Genomic DNA, 23,646 nt, shown 5'->3' with positions numbered 1-23,646 from the left:
TATATATATATATATATATATATATATATAATGTGCATTATTACTCATTTCATCACAGCTTTGTTCTCAATAACCAAAACATGGAAATAGCTGAAAAGTTCTTGATGGATGAATGAATAATGAAGATTTGGTATGTATGCTTACTCAATATAAGTATCATTATTTAGCCTTAAAATGGAAGGGATTCCTGCTAGTTGTGATATTATTGATAAACATAGAGGACACCACATTAAATGAAATATAACATAACACACAAATACTGAATGATTTTATTCACAGATGGTATCTATTTTCCCATTTCACATAACCACCAGTCACATCTCACAATCCCATAAACATTCCATGTCTTTGTTGTCTTTCACTAAGTATGAATTCTACTATCTTTTCTGTTATTCCTCAGAAATTATTTACTGAGATTCAATACAAGCCTCCCTTTTCAAATAAACATTTCATGATAATTCCAAGTTCCTTACAATTGCATCCTATTACACAATAAATTCATATATCATATAAGCCATACATGCATCTTTTACAAATATCTTTAAGGAAAAAAGAATAGGAAATAGTCTCAAATAGTTAAAAGAATGATATAGTTTCAAACTTCCATTTTAAGTGGAGAAATCCTCCCTGCTTGTCAACAATGGAAATTTTGATTTTAGGGAAAGTTGGCAAAACCACAAATCAATTTCCATATGTTCCTTTTGGGGTACTGATACATTTCAAATCCCAGAAAAAAAAAAACTCAGTATTACATAGATCCTTAGAATAAAACTGTGAAGTAATCCTAATAATAATCTTTTGTGGCATATGGTTTGGTTAAATACAAGAAACCATAGCAAATATGCTGCAAACGTGCTTTGATTCAAAATGTCATGCAAGATAATCTTTTCCTGGGCAAAGATAAATGTGAATCTAACAGTTATGGCTAGGAAATGTGTTTTTATTGATGGGATTAACTCATTTTCTCTATAAACTGTAAATAAATAATTTGAGGGATTGAAGAGATAGGTAAGTAATCTAATATTTAAGAAAAAAGGGGTGTATACTGGGTATGTAGACATAAAAATAACTTAATGATCATAGAATCTATTTTTTTCTCTTTGATTAGAAAGAGAATAAAAACTGTTTTTATTTTAGAGTACTAGCTTTATACAAGCAATCCAGTAGATATCAATGTACCTTTTTATAATCAGAGTGACTTATTGTAATCTTTAAAAATTGACAGCTTAAGAGGTTTTTTCTCCCCTAACACTATCAGTCCTTACAGAATCATATGGAAGGGTAGATAATCAAGTCTATAAAGTAAAACTGACTCTATATCTACTCTGATGATATTGTCACCAACACACTTTAGACACTGATGTGAATACTTTTGTACTTTTAATTTTGAAGACTTCAACTCTCTAGTTTACCCAGTCTGATGGGGAAAGAAACACTAATTTAAAAATCTTTTTCCTGGCCCTCCCTGGTGGCTCAGCGGGTTTAAAGTACAGCACAAAGAGGCTTAGGCCACTTCGGCATGAGTTCAATCCCCACCTGCCCTGGAGGAGATCCACATGGTGTGGCAGACCTCTCCTCCTGACTCACCCGCTGCTCCCCTCTCCAGTGTGCTTCGTCGATCTGCCTGTTCTGTACCCCACTCTGTCTCTGGTGAATCCTCTCACCCTCTGCATCTCTGGCCTGTACCCTAGTTCTGTATGAATAAATAAATCTTAAAAAAAAAAATCTTTTGCCCTGTTGAGGAAGAACTTGAGTAAATAATATTTCCCAAATCTCAGATTCTTGAGAAATGAGTAATCTTCATATATATGCATATCCAGTATAAAATTTTAATGCATATATATGTATTAAAATAATAGTGCTTATGTCAATATATATATATTGACAAATCAATCTTCCTTATCCTTTCATCCACTGATGAACATCATTCTGGTTCCTTTTATGTCTTAGTTATTATAAATAAAGATGTCATAAAAATTGGGGGGTGGTAAATTTCTTTTTGAGCCAGTATTTCTGTCTCTTTCATATAAGTAAACAGTAATAGAATTATTTGATTGCATGTTAGAACACTTCAAATTTATTTAAGAAACTGCATATTTTCAGTGATGACTGCACCAGTTTCCATTCCCACCAATATTGCACCAGGGGCATCTTTTCCCCACAGCTTTAATGGTAATTGTTATATTTTGTCACTTTCATAGTGACTATTTTAATAGTTGTGAGGTAGTATCTCATTGTGGTTTTGATTTGCATTTCCCTGATGATTAGTAATGTTGAGCACCTATACAAGGCCAGCCAAAAGTGGGTATTTCTTCTCTGAAAAATATATTTTCAGATAATCTGCCTATTTTTTCAGTTGGATCTTTGGCTTTTATTTCCTAATTTATTAATTACTTCTTTGTTATTGAGTTGTAAGAGTTCCTTTTATATTTTCAATATTAGTCATATTGCAGGTATTTGCCAGGCAAATATTTTCTCACATTCCATTGTTGTCTTCCTATTCCACTAATAGTTTACTTGGCTATGCTGAGGCTTTTTAGTTTTATGAAATATCATGTTTATTTTTGCTTCCTTTGCTATAATGTCAAATAACAAAAATCATTGCTACATTGTCATGTTTATGTTTTGTTTTATGTGCTTTGCACTTTTGTCTTAAGTTTTTAAACTTTTATGAGTTAATTTTTGTAGTATATTACATCAGATGGTACTCAAGAATCCAAATTAAAGCTGACATTACTAACTTCTGGCAGCATTAGAGCAACACTGATGTAGTGTATAAAAGATAGAAACAAAAATCAGTAAACAAACACTTCAGTATTTTAAATGGGTAAGAGATGAATAATAACAACATGAAGGAAGATGGGCAGATGATTCATAAATCTGAAAAGACAGTATTATTTGACAGTAAGGATTAGCAAATTAAAACAGCAGTGAGATTCTATGCATTTTTTAGAAGATTAAAATTAACTAGGCAAACATGTAGAACATCAAAAACTTATTGCTATTGAGGATACAAACTTGTATAGCTACTTTAAAAGATAATTTGCAGCTTATTATAAAGCTAAATATTATTCTGCCATATGACAGGACATCAATTGCATTGTTACAGATTAACCAAGTTAATTGGAAACTTCTGTCCATGTAGTCAACTGTATGTAAATATTCTTAGTTTTTTTTTTTTATTTTTAATTGCCAATAGATGAATGAATAAATAAAATATATAGATCCATACCATAGCATACTATGCAGTAGTTACAATACTCTGGGGAATCAGGCTGAATGAGTTCCTAATGAACTAATCATTGTGTGTAACTTTGAGCTTCATCAATAAAATAAGGAAAAAATGGTACTCATGTCAAAATGTTTTTGGGAATGAAGTGTCGGTATACATACTATATTTAAAACAATGCCTACTCTTCAACTACTCAATAAACACTGTTATTATTAAGCAAGTTTACAAGGAGGTTTGAGGAAAGAGTCATCTAAGTACGAATATCCTGTTTTTTAATAACATACTCCAATAATAGAACAAAGAATTGAGGCACAAAAGACATAAGATAAGCCTGAGGAATCTCATGGATCTAAGGATTGAAAACATGATTCAAAATTAGGAATATCAATGATAGGGAGATGGCAGAGGCACATAGGACACACTGAGAGAGTTCCCAATGGTCAAATGTAGAACCACAAGTTTATTTCAGCAAGAAGTAAACTAGCATCATGTCAAAGCCTAAAATGTTAGATAAATAATGAGTCCATAAAATATATAATAACTGAATAAATCAGTGAGGGGCAATTAATAATCACCATTGAAAAGAATAGTTCAAATAACATACATACGCTTTTCCTCAGAGAGCCGAAACGAGAATCTTCATACATCTAAAGGTTGTTACATAAGGTGATTTTCTTTCAAAAAGTACAGTTTTAATAGGCAAGAGGAGGAAGTTTACAATATAAAAAATATTGACAAAACCTCAGTCAGCTGAGCAAGTTTAACAACCACAAAATCAAGTTGAAAATATGTATCTTTGATACCATATGGTGAAAATGGCTTCTCCTGTGGTATTTTCCCTGAATCACATGACACCAATCAACTAAAGAGGAAAACATCAAAGAAAGTTCAGCTAGGGACAGTTGAATACCTGACTGATAATTGTTATCAATGTTCAAAAATAAGGACATCTGTGAAAATTTCATAACTAAAGTTTTCCGAGGAAATATAACTACATTTAATGGGGTATACTATTAATAGGTGGAATGCTAAAATAATCAAGTTCATGAAGAAAATATGAAGTAAATATGAAAAATATGAATTTCACTAGTAATATATGAATATTGCTTTATTTATTTTAATAAATGTACCCATTGAAAGTTAAGATGTTGGTAACAGTTGGAAAATGAATGGCTGCAAATTATTTGGGAAATCTATACTATTTCACACAGCTTTAACACTGTTTTAACATATAGGACTACTTAAAATATTTATGAGCTTTTTAATGAAGGAGACATGATTGTACATTATAAGATGAAGTGAAAAAGAGACAATCATTTCTTTAGTAAAATCTCATCTAGGTTGAAGCCTGTTTAGAAAAGAATTGGAAGAAAATCTACCCTAATATTAGCAATGTGCTTTGTTTGGATTTGGACTGGCTTTGTATTTTAGGTAATTAATGTAATGTAATTAGTGTGCATAATTAATGTACAAAGGATATTTTAATAATAAATATTAGAATAAAAAGTTAATACATCAATTTTGAATGGGTAAAATCAGAGACAACACATCTAAACATTTTTTTCAGTTTTTCTAATGGTTTAATGTCAGTTAAAAAAAAAAAAAAACTCTTAGAACTACTTAACCCAAGTGCTATTGTTCTTGTAGATATGACCTTTGTGCTCAACCCTGGCATGTTTGCCTAAGTCTTTTGTTTCATAAATTGTTCATTTTTTATGTTTTATCGTTTGTTCATTCCTTTTGTTTCTGTTCTCTTAATGAATTTCAAGCTTGAAACCATGAAAATTCATAAGAGTTAAACATTTTAAATGTTAGTTTGATCAAATGTTTTACCTCTAAGATGGTATTTTCTTCATTACATGAAATATTAAAGTAAATATTAAAGTTTATATTTTCTTTATTTCAATTGCAGCATTGTTTAAAGTGATCTCATAACGAAGAAGAGATTTCACAAAATGGCTAATATCTCTATAGACTGAGCACTGGAAGTAGGGAGAGAAGTTTGAGACCAAGTTATTGACCAAGGTGTTACTGTCACTAAGTTGTACCTTTCAGGGGGGGCTTGAGGATGAGTATGTTCCATGATGCTCTGCTAAATTCTGATATTTTGTTAGAATAATTTATTTATAGATCCATCACCCAATCAATCTCTACCTTCCCATGGCACCCTCCCTGTGTCTAAATTACTCATTTTCACAAGGGTATCAACCTTTTGGATTTGGAGCCCATAATAGTATGACTTCATCTAACTAATTATCTTGGCAAAAGCCCTTTTTTTCCTATAAGGAAATATGCTTAACTGCTGGGTTTTAGAGCTTCAATATATGGATTTGGAGAGCATATAATTCAACCCCTAACAATGTTTGAGGAATAAATTACTAAATTATTTGCTAGGTACCTCGGATCAACCCAATCTGTGAAGCAGTGTATTTAATTTAATATAAAATATTGACAAGACATTTTGTGCTCATGAATAGGAAGAATCAATATTCAATATGGTAGCTTTACCTAAAACAGTATACAGATTTAACATAACCTTACTAAGATTCGAAGGTTTTCTTCACAAAAATAGAACAAGTCCTCAAATTTTTTTTGAAGCCACCAAACACTTCAAACAGTCAAACAATCCTTAAAAAAAGAAAAACAAAGTTGGAGATATCTGACTTTAAACTATCCTACAAAGATCTAGTAATCTACAAAGGATAGTATAGAAATACCTATAGATCAGTGGAATAGAATAAAGAGCCTTGAACATGTATGGACAACTAACTTACAATAAAGTAGACATTACCTGTAATATAGAAGGACAGTCTTTTTAATAAATAGTCCTGAGAAATCTGGACAATTCTATGCAACAGACTGAAGTATATTATCCAGCATACTGTATTCTAAAATTAATTCAAAACTTCCATAAGACCTGAAACCATAAAATAATACAGAGAAGGAAAAGATAAGTGATCCACAAATGTGCCATCAGCCTAGGGATGTCTTTGTGGATTTATCTCCAAGAGAAACAAGAGATTATAAACAAACTGGACTGAATCAACTTAAAAAGATTTTATACAATGAAATAAACCATCAATAAAATGGAAATACAGCCGACAAAATGGAAGAAGATATTTGCAAACTGTGTAACAGACAACAGGTTAGTATCCAAAAAACAGGTATTCAGGTTATTTTAGTTGAAGTAATTTTCTCCTTTATACTCAACAGCTGGAAAAAATACCCACAAAATAACATTAAAGGAGCAGCAAGCAAGGTAACTGTAAGGTAAATATGTCAGGCTTTTAAGTCACTAGTCTCCGTGGCTTTCACCTGCAGCCCTGAATGCAGAAGGCATGGGAACGTGGGCTTGGGGCACGCGTGCCTGACGGTGGTCACCTGGAGTATGTTTGAGCACATCAGTGGGCTCACCCGGCCTTGAGGCTGAGTTTTAAGGGCGGCATAAAACAGGAATAAAACGACTGTGGTGGGGGAGAATGTCTCTGAGAGGATGCAGATGGCTACGAGGAGGAAGAGATCAGAGAGGATGTCAGACAGAGTCCAAAGAAAATGTGAAGATTTTCCAGCACGCGACCTGCCCCGCAACAATTAGTGTAGAAAGAACGTTAAAGCCTGAAGGATCCTTTGGGTCCTGTTTTGCCATTTTATCTTTTTTTTATTTTTCATCTTTATTTACACTTTCTCCCCTCAGGTGTGGGCTCCACGAAAGTACCCACAGCGCTCCAGACTTCTAGTGTGTGTTACAAAGCAATTTAGGGGAATTAAGTGTCATTAATAATCTGACAGAAGTCACATGTAGTACCTACCATCTTGTCTTTTCTTAAAATACCATCTTAGGGCCCTCCCTGGTGGCACAATGGGTAAGGATACAGCATTGCAAGCTAGCTGCAGTCGCTTCAGTGCAAGTTGGAAACCTGGCCCCAGAGGTAACCCACATGACGCGGCAGACCTCTCCTGACTGCCCACTGCTCCCCACAGCAGTGTACTTCCTCAACCTCCTGTTCCTGCTCTCCACTCAGTCTCTGTGAATCCTCTCACTGCCCCTGCACCTCTGGCTTGTACCCGATTCAGTAAATATAAATAAAGTATAAATAAAAATCTTAAAAAAAATACTGTTGTAAGAGGACAGATCCTGTACTGTAACTTAAGTAGAAAGACAGAAGAACGATATTTACATACTTTCATAGTAAAAAATAACCTGTCAGGGAAATTTCTCAAGAAACTACAGCAAAACACTTCATCAAAGAGAGAATAATCAAGGAAAAACGGGAGTTCAGGAAAGAAGATATCCCTTGCAGATGTGAGAAAGGAATTCTTAGGATGATGGTAAAGTGATGGTGAGTAAAGAAGATGTATGAGAAAAGGAAATAGAATCACAGGAAATACCTTAGTTATGAATAATATTATGAATCACTATGTATTTCATCATAATGAAAAATATATTAGGCCCAATTTTTGGCATAAATATAGTGGGAAAATGCCAAACATATGGCTTTAATGTGGAGGGAATAGCAAAGAATGCTAACACATTAATTTACCTAATAGGAAATCAATAGGTAAGATGAAGATGTCTAATTGAAAAATCAATGCATTATAAGTTTGTAATTTATAAACATGGTGGCAAATAGCACCAAAAAATCATTAGAAATGTGTTTCTGAGTAAAAGTAAGGAGTTGAAGATGGTTGGTGGGGACTGCTGACTTTTATTGTTTCATGATACAATGAATCTAAACAATGAAAATATGTCAAGGAAGAATAGATAAAGAACATTTCTTATATTTTCTGGTATTTATCTTAAGCTTAGACTAATATTTGGACACTGTATGTGGCGATATAATAGATGAAAAGTAAATTATACAAAAGGTAAAATTTCTACTAGTCTGTATGTAAAGTATGAGAGTAGGAAGAAAGATAAAGAATCTGAAAGAATAAAGACCAGGTTGCATCTATGCATATGAATGTGATACCTCTAGCACTTACTTTTGACAGCACATATGTAGCTAAAAATACATGCATACATCTAAAGATGCTAAGCATTTCCACTGCCATATGCATATGTAACATATTCACATCAAATTTAATTGATGTGTTAGCATTCTAAAAATAAGTACCAGATTTTACAAAATTCATCTACCTTATGTGTTTCCCACTTCTGAGCTTGAAGGTCTTATTTTGCCATTTATCCCTTTAAGCAGTTCCCACTGAGAGGAATATACTGTTTGGTTTGGCAATTAACAGCATATGTAGCTTAAATAGCAATTACTTAGAACTTTCCAGTTTGTACACAAACCTTCTCCTAGAACAATGTTTCTTATAATTTATTCTTCAGAAAATTAGTACCACAAGGTGTTCCTTAGAAAGAACAGTGCTATGACTAGTAACTTTGGAAAATAACACACATAATACTCCTCTTGAATGTCACCTAAGATGCCTTAACATTTCCCTCCATCTCACTAAACTTTAGACTGATTTCTTCCCTCACAATAAATCTGTGTTCCATTTCATTACAGCATTTACCTTAGAAATATTTCTTTGTGGAATAACTTTGTTTCAGGTGATTCTAATACATATACTAAACCAGTATTTATCATATACAGATTGGAAAATTGAATTTTGGAAAACAGCAGTAAAGAAACAAAGGACATTTACCCAGTTTATTTCTTTATTGTATATTAGTTGTTGAAAGTCAGATCATTTTTTTTCCTAAAGTTTAAATTTCAGAAAAATATGTATGTATACTCTATGATTAAAAGTCTTCCCCCCCCCCCTGTAGCTATCCTCTTTGTCATGGATCCTTCTACCTTGCTCTACACACTATAAACATAAGTTTTTCTATTGTTGGAGGGGAGGGAAAGTGATTTCCCCTCTGTCCTTCCTTAATACCCCTTCCTTGACACCACAGAAACTGAGTAATCTCTGAAATGACCTGAATCACCACCTGAAATATCATCTCAGCTAATGTCTGAAGACCATCTGGGCGGTAGTGGGAAACATGGTTAGTTACCAGGAGAGAATCACTGAGAAAGCCTGTAGCTGTCAGAGAGAGTTGTCACTGTCTTTTCCCTTGATAAGAGTTTTTTTTTTTTTGGACACTGGAAAAAAAAAAAAACTTTACCTCTCGGTTGTTCTTGGATTCAACAAGTAATCAAAACAATACCAGAGACAGACTAGCAAAGAAAAGAACAATTTTAATTTCATAGTTATGGAGAATCTCTATAGATGCAGATTCTTAAGTAGATAGCACAAACTCGGGATTATTATCTGAACTGTGAAATGGAATAGGGCTCTGGACTTCCAGAAGAGAGGGGGGCATCTCAGATGACCAAAACAAACAAACAAACAAATAAACCAAAAACAACAACAACTCAAAAGAACTCGATTCTCTGTTAAGAAATTGGTAGTTTTCTGAAATCCCAGAAGGCCTGAATTGACCTTAGTTCAAAACAATCTACATGCTTAAATGTCACATCTTGGTAAAGGCTATTCTGGGTATGTAAGGGTGGTCTATTTGAGCACTGGAGTCCTGACCTTCATAATATGCCAAAGAGACATATTTTGGGGAGGCATATTTACTGCCCTACACTATCATAATTTTATAATTTAAAAGTCTTATGATCATTATTGTGTTCACTATTGTCAAAGCTGGGAAGGTTTTCTCTTGTTATTTGATACTTTTATAGGTCTTCAAAAAAACATATTTCTCTAGTATCCACTGACTTCTTTAAAATTCAACAGAACTTTCAATTTGAAAACACATTTTACATTTCTAGGTTACATTACATCATTTCGTATTTCTGTATGACCATTATAATTCTGTCAGGTTCAATTTTTATGAATTCTGGATTACCTGTCTTTCGCAGTCTTCTTTATATGCCACAGACTACTGAAGACTCACAGAATTTGATTTTGTTTGTTTGTTTGTTTTAGTATAACATGTTGTTACGTTAGCTCACGCATTTCTCACTGCCATGGCCAAAACAAATATTTCTTTCTTGTTGTTGATGTATTTCTTTTCAGATGCATTCATAAATTGTTGCATGTTACATTAGGAAATAGCATGGAGTCTGCAAAGAAACTAGAACTCTGAATTAGAGGTGACTTCCTTTATAGAAAACTTATTTTGTTAATCCCTAACCTGTAGAGAGCTGGCATTACCTGTATTATATAAGACTGACATTCTGCCTCCTTTACAAGTAGGATGCTTTCTCCACCCACATTTTTACCTTATGTATGTATATAAAATATATATATTTTTTTAACATTGAGGCAGGAAAAGCTAAGAATGGAAAATGGAAATCTCTGATGCTTCTATCCTAAGACAAACTTAATGAGCATAGCCATGAAGAAAGAAAGTGTACATTTTATGACATTTGTGAATTTTTACATGTGCATATATGTGATAAACCTGAGATTTCCCAAGATATACACATTGAAACTTCAAATAGCAGCATGCAAACGTTTTTGTACATTTGCATTACTTGTTAATCATCCTTGGTGGGAGGGTATTATTCTTTCATGTATTTGCTTGATGCACAAACTTAGCAGTTGGTTTTCTTAGAACTTTTATTTTTTTTTTTTGTCATCAATATGTCACCACACAACAAGTAAGAATTCTACCAAATATAACTATAAATACAATTTGAATAGTGTATACCATTAGAAAAAAAACTATTAGCTGGAAAATGTTACAATTCCCATTTTCCCAGAAAAAAAAATGAATGATAAGAAATGGGAGCCAAATATTCTTTCTTTTTCATTCGTTTTTTCTAGTAGAAACTATTTAGTTATAATTGAAAGCATTCATCTAAAATAGCTGGGACAAAATTGGCTAAGAGACAGAATTTTCAGTAAGAGACCATGAAAGGCTCTCTCTGGTGGTGCAGTGGGTTAAAGCACAGACCTGTGAAGCTGCAGCTGCTTGGGTGTCAGTTCGATCCCGCCCCAGAGGTGACCCACATGGCTTGGCAGACCTCTCCTTTGTCACAGGCTGCTCCCTACAACAGTGTACTTCTTCAACCTGCCTGTTCTGCTTCCCTCTCTGACAATGGTGAATCCTCTCATTGCCCCTGCACCTCTAACCTGTACACCATTTGTGCATGCAAAAAAAAAAAAAAAAATCTTAAAACAAACAAACAAAAAAACATAGAAATCCCTGCTGGCCACAGACTTTGTCTGAAGATATAGCTCCGAAGTTAGAAGCTGAAGATAATATTTATAAATATTTATAAATAAGTAAATATATATTTTTTTCTGTTTATGTGTGTGTGCTAAATGTTAAAAAAATATATCTGGTATCCCACTTGGGTTCGTAAATATATTGAGTCAAATATCTGCATTGATGTCAAGAAAACATTGACAGTGATTGTGCTGGCAAACAGTTTTCTGTCTTCTCTAAATAAATTCTCGATAATGTCATTTGCTGTTCTATTAGTCACATAACTACACAGAGAAAACGCCTTCTCAGTTTTTAATTGCACTTGTTGTTTACTATAAATTACTCTTATGAAAATATTCCCATGTATTTGCTTGTGCAACTGTGCATGTAATTACATTTTGGCAAGAGTGCAAAAATATATCCGTTTTGAAAATGAATTTAAGGGATATTTTCACAAAAGATGACATCTTTAGTTTGACTCTTAGTGGAAATACTTTTGTACTCATAAAACTGACAAGTTGATGGTATTGTCACCTGGGTTTCTCCAGTCAAAAGATAGATATAAAACAGATGCTTTTAGTTTTTTTTCTGATATCTAACCTTTTTGGACATGCCACACTTTAGTATAAAGATAAATCTCTTTTTAAACCCCTTGTACCAGGCTATGGGCATGTTCATTTACCTGTCAAAGGCCATCACAGGCACTGTTAGCAAGTTATACCTCAAGGTGATATTTCTCTTATAATGGAGAAATGAATTAGGAGTGTTTTTTTTTTCCCAGAATAATGGTAGAAAGCTGAACTAAAAGATTATTATATCTGCATCTACTCATGAATAACTGATCAAAAGATGGTTACCTAGGCAATCCACTGACAACCAGCTCTCTAGGGATTCAAGCCATAACTAATAAATAGAAAGTATTCTAATGTTAAAAAAAAAAAGATAGTTGTGATATATTTATCATTAGAAGAAAAGAAAAAAAAATCTATTTCTGCAGTATCATAAATATGCCATAGGGCTTCTCTCTCAGAATAAGTCCTTTTTAAATGGCTACTAGGTCTTTGTATGATCTTTGTTTCCCCAGGTTAAGACAGTTCATCGTTATTAGTTCAGGCAAAGTGATCAGGCAATAATAAATGGCAGGGATAGGGAAAAAATGGAAAAATGCATGGTATTCTTCCTTAACTTTTATTCTTTTGATACTATTAACAATCTATTTTAACAATCCAATCCAAATTACATTACCGAATTTTTTTGCTACAGTGTTGTGATCTAGTCAAATACACAGTACATATGACTTTATTCTAAGTGTGCCATTCTTTCTATCGGCTTTTATTCATTTTGTTATTTTTGTACTCCCCTTTTAGAAGCTCTACATACTACGTGAAATTGACCATTGTACAGAGAGCACTTCTACTCAGCCACATTTTTCTGCATTCTCAGATTCCATTTGTACTTGACTGAATGAGTATGTCTCAGTCTCACCCGACTGTTCATAAGTAAACCACTCAAGCCTTGCAAGAGGTGGTTCCCTTGCTCACTTGTCTTTCCATTCTCTATTTTGCCTTCGACAATGAACAGGCCTCCAGTTTCATAGTAGAGTGTTTTGTAATAAGCTTACTGGCAGTGTGATTTCATACCTACCTGTTAGGAGGAATTTTTCTGATTAAAACTCATGACCATTATTTCTGTCAAAGAGGGACTTAAAGGGCTGTATATGGTGCTGTTTTAAAAAGAGCGGTAAATGGGAGGAAAAGATGTAAGATGTTTAACATATGGAGTTTAGAATAGAGAGTACCAGTGCCATGAGTAGCTTCAGGAACTCTGGCAACTGGGTCAATAGTTATAAAATGAGAGAATCAGTTATAGGACAAAAATAGGTATAATTTTAGTGATTTCAGTCCTTCAGAAGTATATTTGAATATTAGGAAGAACCATTTTTGATGGGAAAAGTAAACATTTATGCTTTGATGAATAGTCGCAAATGATTTAGAAATGTCCACTGTTATATTTTCTTCCATGATTGAAAAATAACAATGTACAGGTAGAAAATTTTTTAAAGAAAAAAGGTAACACTCATGTATCCCAGGACTATAAGACTCTCTCTCCCTCTCCCTCTCTCTCTCTCTCTAAATGCACAAGTGAGTGGCTGTATGTATGCAAGTTAATGTCAAGTTTTGTAATTTCTGGGACTAGCACAGAGCCTCATAGATGTATAACAAACCTGAGGGGTCAGAAGGAAAGAAAAACAATTCTGCTTTCACAGTAGTTCCAGTGTCAATATTAACTATCCACAAGGAGTTCAACAGTAGATGTTTGTGAAGTGCTAGATTAAATGAAGGTTGACAAAGACTTTCATGATGGATTCTCAGAAATTTAAACATGACTTGTAAGTTTCCAGAAGAATATATACTTCCCAAAACATGCTTCCCAAATTAAAAAATAAATGTAAACTATTGGTTTCCCTATATTTTAACTAAAGAATCATAGCCTTTTTCCAGGCATTGAATTATAGTTTCGACTGCATAGAATAAAGTATTGAAAATGGCAGTAATTAAAAAGAAAGAAAACATAAGTTAACATAAAAGAAACCCAGTAGTTCATCTGTGTTATGTTCAACACATTATTGCTCTGAAAGCTTACTTTTATCACTTCATGTTCAAAAGTATGGTTCACAGTTCTTAGAAAATAAAACTGACTAGAAGATCCTCTCTTTATTCTTTTATTAGCAAAGTGTGACACTCTACTGACTCACACCTCTTTATGTAACCATTGCCTGTGAGGAAGAGCTTTTCTGTAAAATATTTTGTTTTGTGTTTTATAAAATGAATGACATTAAAAGACTTTGCTCCTGCCACAGAATTTCTACTAAACGTGGTCTCACTTTACTAACAGGGATCCTCATTTACATATTATAAAGCCACATTTCTGTTTACCCTTTGACCTCACATTTGAATGTTACCTAAAGAGCAGGAACAGTGATATGGCGGTAGTAATTTTGACAATTTGATACAACTATGGCTTTATAATCTTAATTATAAGATTGTCAACAGTTACTGAAAGAAACAATCAGTTCATCCTGTCATGTGTTACCAATTAGGTTAAATAGAATTCAGTCTTCCAAGTTTTCTTCAGACTGAATGATTCATTCCATTGAACTATAGAAAGATGCCATTCATATATATAGCCATTAGGGAAGATTATAAAGTCATAAAAATTTAGTACCTAGACAGAAATGTTCATGGTTTCCTATAGGAAAAAATATATTTTGAAGTCCTAAAAACTTTAAATATTTAAGAAATATTTGTCAAAGTTATATTTACAATGCATAATTATCTCAAAATGCCATATACACAGTATATGGCTTTCTGGGCTTTTTTTTTTTTTTTTTGAGAATGATTAATAGGTTATTTTCACTGAAAAAAAGTAATTAGAAGAGTGCAACAAAACTTTGTCCCTCTTGCTTTGTTTTGCTTCTCCAATATCAATCTTGTGCAATCTTATGTCACCCCAGATATTATACCCTCCCACTACTGAATTATTGAAAAAAAAATTATAAGCATTATATTATTTCATTCATAAATACTTTAGCAACTTGCATAGGCTCATACAAAGTATGTGTTGAAGTAAATGGAATTATTACTATCTCTATCATAGTTCCTTTTCAGTTCATTTTACTGAGCATTTCCCCATGCTGATTCCAGTGTTCTAAAATTGGTCCTCTCTGTTAACTTCTAGGACATACTATTTTCTGTTACAATGGAAATTCTGATCATCCTTGTCTTTTTACATTAAATTATTTTACTATTACATTTGCCACTTTTGCAGAAAGTCTATGCTAAGGAATAGATAGGATCCATTCTTTTTAATTTCTGATTAAATTAAATTTGTGATCAAGTTACTGAATTACCAGTTTTCATTGTACTATAAAATTTTTGAAATAATGAGTAAGTCAAAGAATTTAGAATTTGTTGTAGACATAGTTATTATACCAAGTCTTTTGATATGAAAGTTACTTTGTTTTCTGTACTTCCTAGTAAGACTTATATTCCAAGGTAGTCCAATAAAAAAAAGTTCCTCAGAGGAAAATAATCCTATATAGTGATTGAGAAATGAAAGAATGTTGAAATATTAATCACATCAATTTCTTACTAAATAGCTTCTTTAAGCTAACACTATTATATAAAAAAATTCTTTAGGAATTGAATATTTACAGTGGTCCAAATTTTATCTGGAAAAATATAAAGTTTTATAATGGAAGAATTAGAGCTTAGCCCCTGAATTCTGAAATCATCGTTATGGAAAGTAATAGAAATAATGTTATTTATGTACATTGATGTGTCACAGCAGTAATACATAATTTCATCCTCAAGTATTTTGCCTAATTTTTGAAAGTGGATTTTGTCAAATCCATCAATCTAAGTGTTTCTTTATAAGAAATGTGGGGGCAAGAGGGACATGCAAAAACACTACTAAGAAAAACTAAATGCTGAAAAGGAACTTGATAATTTTTTCTCCAACTAGTTCATAACATAAATCATAAAGGCAAAGGAGTGAATTTTTTCTTAGTTAAAAGAACTTTAAAAATCATCAAACATTCATTTATTTCAACAACTATTAGGTATATTATGGAGATTGTAATAATGACATTGTAGCTATTGGAGAAAGGTACTAGTATTTTTATGATGCATATAAAGTAAAGCTGAAGTATTATACAATTATAGCCTTTCAAAAATATATGAAAAGCATTAAAACACTTCAGGAAAATGTCAAAAGTGAAATTACTAAATCTTGGTTCTGACAGTTTATCTCAATGTTTACCACAACTTTAAGTAAACTTGAAATTTGTTTTGAAGCTTTGCTTTATTTTTCCCTGTGCATTATGTCCTTTTCAAAATATATGTATTACATCATCCTACATTTTTGCATGATGTATGGTTTCCCTGTGAGGTTCCTACCACTGATACACCCATGCACCATCTCCATAGTCCTTGCGCTCTTCCTATCCCTATCCTGATGCTTCTCTCTCCTCCTCTCATGCAGAAGGTCTTTGATCTATGTCAACTTTAAATTTTCATAATCAGATTTTTCTTTTATAGAAGCTCCTATAAGTACCTTCTTATTTTATCATAGTGGTTCTCTCCTGGGTAACTTTAGAACTAACACTTGCACGAGTCCCATCTCAGACCAAACAAATTATGTAGCTTGGGTGTTTAATAAAATATATTCTCAGATGATCTAATGCACATCAAAGTAAAGAGTGACAATCTATGATTGGAAATTGAATTTTATTGATAAAGCATACTATCAATAGGCTGGGCGATTCTTCATGTTCTCCTTTTTTCGTTTATCTCTTCAGTGAACAAATAGCATGGATGGAGACCTGATTATCCCAGATGCTGTGCGACATATCCATTGACCTCCTTTTGGTATGTGATGTGTGTGTGTGTTTATGAGAAGAGGGTGTGAGTGGAGAGGGAAAAGTATTGTTCTCTAGAACCTCATTGTTCAGTGAAAGCACAAGTGTCCTCACTTGCAACTTCAACTTTACTTTCCCATAATTTCCAAAGCCCTACTCTACTGGATATCCAAAGTAGTGAATGTTAGTTTATCTCTTTTGTTTCTCTAAAAATATAGTTTCAAAATAGAATTCCATAGATTTCAATTATTCTACTCAAGTATGGAGTCACAACTAAATGCAGTAGCATAATGCAGTGAGGAAGTCGTGCACAAAAATAAAGAAGTCTCATAAAATGTATTAGGTACTGGAATTAGTGAGGGTCATTCAGAAACAAAGTACCCTTTATGAATTGCCATTGAAAGTGTACTAATAGAGGTTTCACAATATTGCAAAGACAAAGGGGTGAGGGACAAGTAATATGCCGCTAACAGTTTGAGCTCACAGCGTGAAAAGCACTTTAGTCTGTCAGAAATTCAATTTCCACATTCTGTATTTATGGTTCTCATGTTAGAATCATCTCAAAGAGTCAAATGTATATCTCTCAAGGGAAGTCACTGGAAGGCTCCCAGCACTGCAAGCTGCAATACCAATATGTATATTATTCAAGAAACACATCTAAAAAAAATCTACAAATCTCACATCTGTTCATGCATTTCTGTAAATGCTCTAAGGAATAATGAATTCTCTACCTATTCTTGCTTCCAAATTTCTAATTCCTCTCATTGAAAAACTTAGGTTGGATGCATAGGAAGTGAACTTTTTAAATTGTTGTCCGTGTTCCCCTTTAATGTGGTAAGAAGTTAGAAAACTCTTGTGATGCTGCAAACTAATAAAAGATAATCCAGTGCACAGTGCTAAAAGGTTCATCTCATGAAACATGAAAATAAATTGGTAGGTATGGTTAATTTTTCCTAAAAACATACCAGAAATTATTCTGGAAGAAAACAAGAAAGTTATTAAAGTAGTAAAATGACTGCAACAATATAAAAGAAATTCTGTGTATAATAAGTAGCTAAATTTTTCAGTATTATTTTCAGAATGTTACTACTATATAATTTTCATGCAATAAAATGAGCATAAGTAAAATGTTGACAATTTTTTATAAATATAGCCAGTGCCCAGTTCAACATAATAAATGTTTCCATCACCCCAAAAGTTACCCTTTGTCTCTTTCAAGTCAGCTTATTCTTCTACAGAAACAACAGCCATTCTAATCATTTGCAGTTTTGTCTGTTTTTGAATTCATTCAAATGTTATCAATTGAATATAAAGGACCTCAAATAGCCTCCCAAAAAAACATCTGGAAAAAAGGAAGTATGGAGGTATTACAGCCCCAAACTCCAAACTATACTCCAAACCTATAGATACAAAAACAGTATAGGATGTTTTCCAACTATTTGCATTGAGTTCATGTTAATCTTTGGAACTGAGATGGCTCTTCTGGAAATAGAATCAGACATTTTGGGTCTTTTGTTTGATAGTTGTAATCTATTTAAATTAAGATGTTTATTAATTAAATTTTTTAAATTAAGATGTTTATTTATATAGGTACCATCGAACTCATATTGAAGTGGCGTTAGCTTCTTAGTGCTGTGCTTTGACCCGCTGCGCCATCAGGGAGGACACAATTTTCTCATTTTTTACTGATGTTTCTGCATTTCCTTCTATCTCTGATTTCCTTTTGCATAGTATTTGTCAACTCTTTGATAGGGAGATATAATCTCTCGTTTAGTGGTTGTTTCAGGAGAATTGTTCGTCCATATAATAGCAGATGTCTTTGAAGTCTGAAGATGTTATATATTTATCTCTGTCTATTTTGCTGTTTTAAAATCCCTATTTTAAAGAAAGTATCTGTAGCGATTTAGTTGAAGTTTTCATGTTTTACTTGCAGGTGGTGCAGTGGTTTGATTTGACTGACTGACTTAATGCACTTCCTTATTTTTAGTCTTTTAGTCTTCTTTTGATACTGAGACTTGTTTTTGCTGTGCCTGTGTCAGTAGATTGAAGACGATGCTTAGAAGATGTCTAGCTGCTGGTGCAAATATGTAGGCTTATGGAAAGCTGACTTTTGTTTCTGATACCAATGATACTGTTCCTCTCTGGTTTTCCAAATCTGAGATGCTGAGGTCTAATATGTTTCCTGTGTACTTTACAAGGTCAAACCCTGAGACTTGAGACCAGAAAAGCATAGGGTTTGCCCCCCCCCAAAAAAAAAAAAAAAAAACCACATGTCTATACACCATCTAAAACTCATCATTCCCCACAAGTAAGGCTAGTCCATCTGTGTGCAGGGTCCAATGACATAAATCATGAGATTTTTCCAATCCAGATGCTAAAAAGTTACTCTTTCTAACCCTACATGACTATGAATACTTTTGAGTATTCCTAGGCTTCAAGTAGTATCCTCACATAAATGTACAGGTTAGCACACATATAATACTACTCAGAATGGATCTATTTCTTAAGGGCTCTGTTGTGCAAATCTCTCCTGTGCTACCCTTTCCTGTAAATTCTTACTGTGCTAGGCTTTGTTTTGTCTTTTCATGCCTGGGGATCTGCCAGGTTCCTCTTTGTTCTTCTTGTCTGTAGTGTTTCCTGAAGCTTTATTTCAATAGCTTTCCAGCTTCCTAGGATCACTATCCCTCATTATCTGCTACCCAAGGTCTTAAAGGTAATTTCACATCGTTTTTAGAGTTTTAGGCAGGAAGCTAATTCTGAACATTGTTACTCCATCTTTGTCAGAAGTAGAAATTCTTACCAATAACCAGCACTAGTCTGGCAATCTTGCAGAAAGTTCTTTTTTGGATTTAATTATACTACATGATTGTAAATTAAATAAGTATTTGCATTACAATTAACTTACACATCCTTTTTTTTTCATTTAAAAATCATATGTAGAATATTGGTGATAATAAACATGACCTACTGATTGACAAAGTAAAAATAATGATTTGGAAAATATTGTGACTGGAAGGTGAGAGAAACAGAAAAGAAGTGTAAAAGATTGATTTCTCCCACTACATAGAAAATCAATAAAGATTTCTTAAAACATTTGCAATTAGATAAAAGGTCTAAATTTTAAAGTATGTATATCAATATGTTCAGAAAGTGAAATTTGCCATAACTATGTTTAAGAGCATACAATACTGAAAAAGAAAGACAAAAGTTAAATCTACTTTGTCATTATTATAATTTGGACAAGTTCTCTGTATCATTTCCTTAGACAATAAATATTTATAATAAACACATTAACAAATTATTTAGACGATGAAAAACATAATATAAATAAATTGTTTTAAAAATCTGGTACATTAGGGTCTTCCCTGGTGGCACAGTGGGTTAAAGCACAGCACTAAGAAGCTAAAGCCACTTAAACATGAGTTTGATCCCTGCCTGCCCTGGAGGTGACCCACATGGTGCAACAGATGTCTCCTGACCCACCAGCTGCTCCCCTTAGCAGTATACTTAGTCGGCCTGTTCTGCTCCCCACTCTGTCTCTGGTGAATCTTCTCACTGTCCCACACCTCTGGCCTGTATGGCAGTTCTGTATGCATAAATAAATAAATCTCAAACAGGAAAAAAAAACTGGCACTTTATATACTATTTTTAACAATAAAATTATAATTTCATATTACTGAATATATACATATGTTTTATGATCATGTATATAAGTTATGATTTTACTGTAGTTTATGTATTTTGAATAATATATAAATATAGTTCTGTTAAATATATAAATCATAAAAAATATATTCTTATTTATAACATGCCACTGTCATAATGATAAAACTGGAAACATTTTCAGAAATAGGTAGCTGATATATAGAGGTATGTGTTCCAGTGTGAGCCAAGGAAACTTTGTCTGAGTATCTTAAATAAATTTTATATTAAACAAATAATAGGAATAGCAACAATAGAGTAATATCCTGTAGAAAATGTTTATCCATTATTTAATTTCATTTTTTACAAAGAAACATATTTAACCAATGTCTTTGAAATGTTGATGCTTCCTATCAATTTTTGAGAATTTTTGTAGAATAAACCACATAGTTATTTGTGATGGATATTTTTAAATTATCACAAAAGACATCCAAGCACCAAAATGGACTACCGGTATATTTGAGTAAAAATTAAGTGAATGAATCATAACATTTAACTAACAATTCATATACACAGAAAATACTCAAGAAACATAATGTATGTGCAAATTGAGGTCCCTGTAAAAGACTTATCACACCCAGTTCAAGAAGGTAATGAAATTTAAATGGCTACAATAAATGAAACCCATCTGGGCCAAAATGAGTACCAGATGTTACATCTCCTTGAAGCCTAAGAACATTAGCAACAGTTCCAGGAGTTTCACTTATGATTGAAAAATGTCTATATCATAACAGAGGCTTAGAAAAAGACAGAGGTTTTAGAAAATAATTAGTTAAGATAGAATAATTAATTTGTATAACCTTCTGAAGATTTTTGCACCTGATTTACAGTCTCTTCAAATATTGATGAAGTTCTCAAAATAACATGTTTCAGCTTTATGGTACAAAGTTGCATTTCTTCATTTGAAATTGTTCATTTATTGAGGGAGCATTGGCTTGTATCACTATTTATATTTTAGAGGTATAGAGGTATAGTGACACTCCCTTCAGGTGTCACTACCAAAGAAAACCATCTCTTTTGAAACTCATTTATGAAATGAAAAGCTGTACCAAAAATCTATTTTCCCAGAGATCTCACATTTCTATCTACTGACAGATTTCTCCTTTTTCTACTTGGTGTATCCATTTAAGTTGAGTCTACCCCAATCACCATGCTCAACAAATTCTAAATAGTTACTTATCACCAAATTTTTCTGTTTGGTTTTTAAACGGAAAAAAACAAGCATGTGTAAGTTAATTAAAATGCAAATTATAATTCTAGTTTCCTTTTACATCACACTTACAGCTCTTTTAGGGAAATAGCAAATGTTAAACATTCATACACAATAGGCACTTAACAAATGTTCATTATTCTGAATTTTCATTCTGAAGTGTGTACCACATAAACACATCATCTAGTGTCCTCCTCCAGTCTCCTAAGAAGTGACGCCCCTCATGTTAGCAGGTATCTTGGTCATTCTGGGTGAGGTTCTCAGCAGAGTTGTCTGAGACTCAACTTACATGGTCTTCTCTCACTAAAGACTTTCTATTTCAACCAATACATCTGTACATTCAATCAGTGTATCAGTACATTTAAAAAACTGACCTGCCATTGCAGTCACAGATAACCCCCCATATGAATGGTAAAAATTAATACTGTAGTATTAATATTAGGGATAATATAAATATTATATTATAGGAACAAATTCATATCTTGTCTTTATTATTTAATACTACATCTGATTTTTCTGTACCAACAATTGCCTTTCTTAGACAATTACAAGTGAAATTTGCAGAGTGAGGTTCATCTCCACTTATTACATATATGATAGTACTCATAGAATTCTTTGTTGTTTTCCACGATTGCATGTAAAACAACTTTTTGTGTGGTTTAAAGTCACCTGTAGGTAAATATAAAATGCTTTGGAGTTTACCTAATAGCAATGAACAGAGGAGTATTTACCAACAATTGTTGGCTGTATGTGGCTATAACTCTCCCCTATCTTCTTTGTCTGTGTCAGAGTCCTAACCATATGTCGGTATAAAGTGTTAATCTTTTTTAACACTTGAGACATTTGTTACTCTCTTAGCATTTTTTGTGTACTACACATATTTTTGAATTGACATTAAATTCAGTTTTATATTTTAACTATGAAAAAGTTACATTAGAATATTCTGACTGGTACACTTCAAGATATAAACTTCTCAGTTCATTCCTTTGTCATCTTTAGTATTATCATTATCATCCCCAAGGAATAGCATATTATTCTTGAGTTTCACGTCCCCAAAATATGCCCTTTCTTTACATTAGTTAAAAAACAAAGAGCTAAAGGAGGCTTATAGCATGAGCATTTTATCTGCTTAAGCTTTTAGGAAACAATGGTCAAAACAATTTCCTGATGTATCAAATTTTGTTTCACAAAGAAAGCATGAATCTTTAGTAAACACAGTATGTGAACAGCAAGACTTTATACAAATGTCAGAAATAATTTTCTAAGTAAAAAATTCAGCTTACCTTTTCTTAAGAAGACAACATTTAGATATTTGAGGATCTTCTTTCTGTTTGTGGTCTCTAGTTTTTATCAGAAATAAGATGAATCCAGCAACTCACTGCATTCAAAAGTTTATACCTAAGTAAAGATAAAATATATCTATTGAATATTTGAATGACTGGTTTTATGAGACCCCATTCCTTCATCCTCACCAAGACCTTATCCCAGATAGAACCTTTCTGTTGTTATTGTGAAATAATGCTTTGTATTCTGGGCATTGTCAAAGGCACTCCTACTAATATTGAGACTCTTTTTCTTTGAATATTTTTTTTTCAATTAGTAGAATATGCATGCAAAAATGAAACCAAAATCATGATCTATGTCATTACATTATTTTAGTAAATCATATAAGGTCATTAACTGCCTCTTGGTAAAAGTTTTAGCATTGGGTAAACAGTAAAATACATAAATAAATAGATTTCAGTTTTATAAATCTGTTTTATACTAACCTGGGTTTGATTGACATTAATATCATCATGATGTCAAATATTATTTTTTCCATTTAATTATCTTATTTGAATTGAACCATTTTTTTTCTTTAACCCATGAAGTTTTTATTGCTTGACATGTTATCAAGATGTTATTTAAATTTTATTAAGCTCTGA

Source organism: Condylura cristata, unplaced genomic scaffold (genome assembly GCF_000260355.1).
Source record: "Condylura cristata isolate star-nosed mole 26May11 unplaced genomic scaffold, ConCri1.0 scaffold00011, whole genome shotgun sequence".
Taxonomy (NCBI): Eukaryota; Metazoa; Chordata; class Mammalia; order Eulipotyphla; family Talpidae; genus Condylura; species Condylura cristata.
This window is presented reverse-complemented; position numbering follows the sequence as displayed.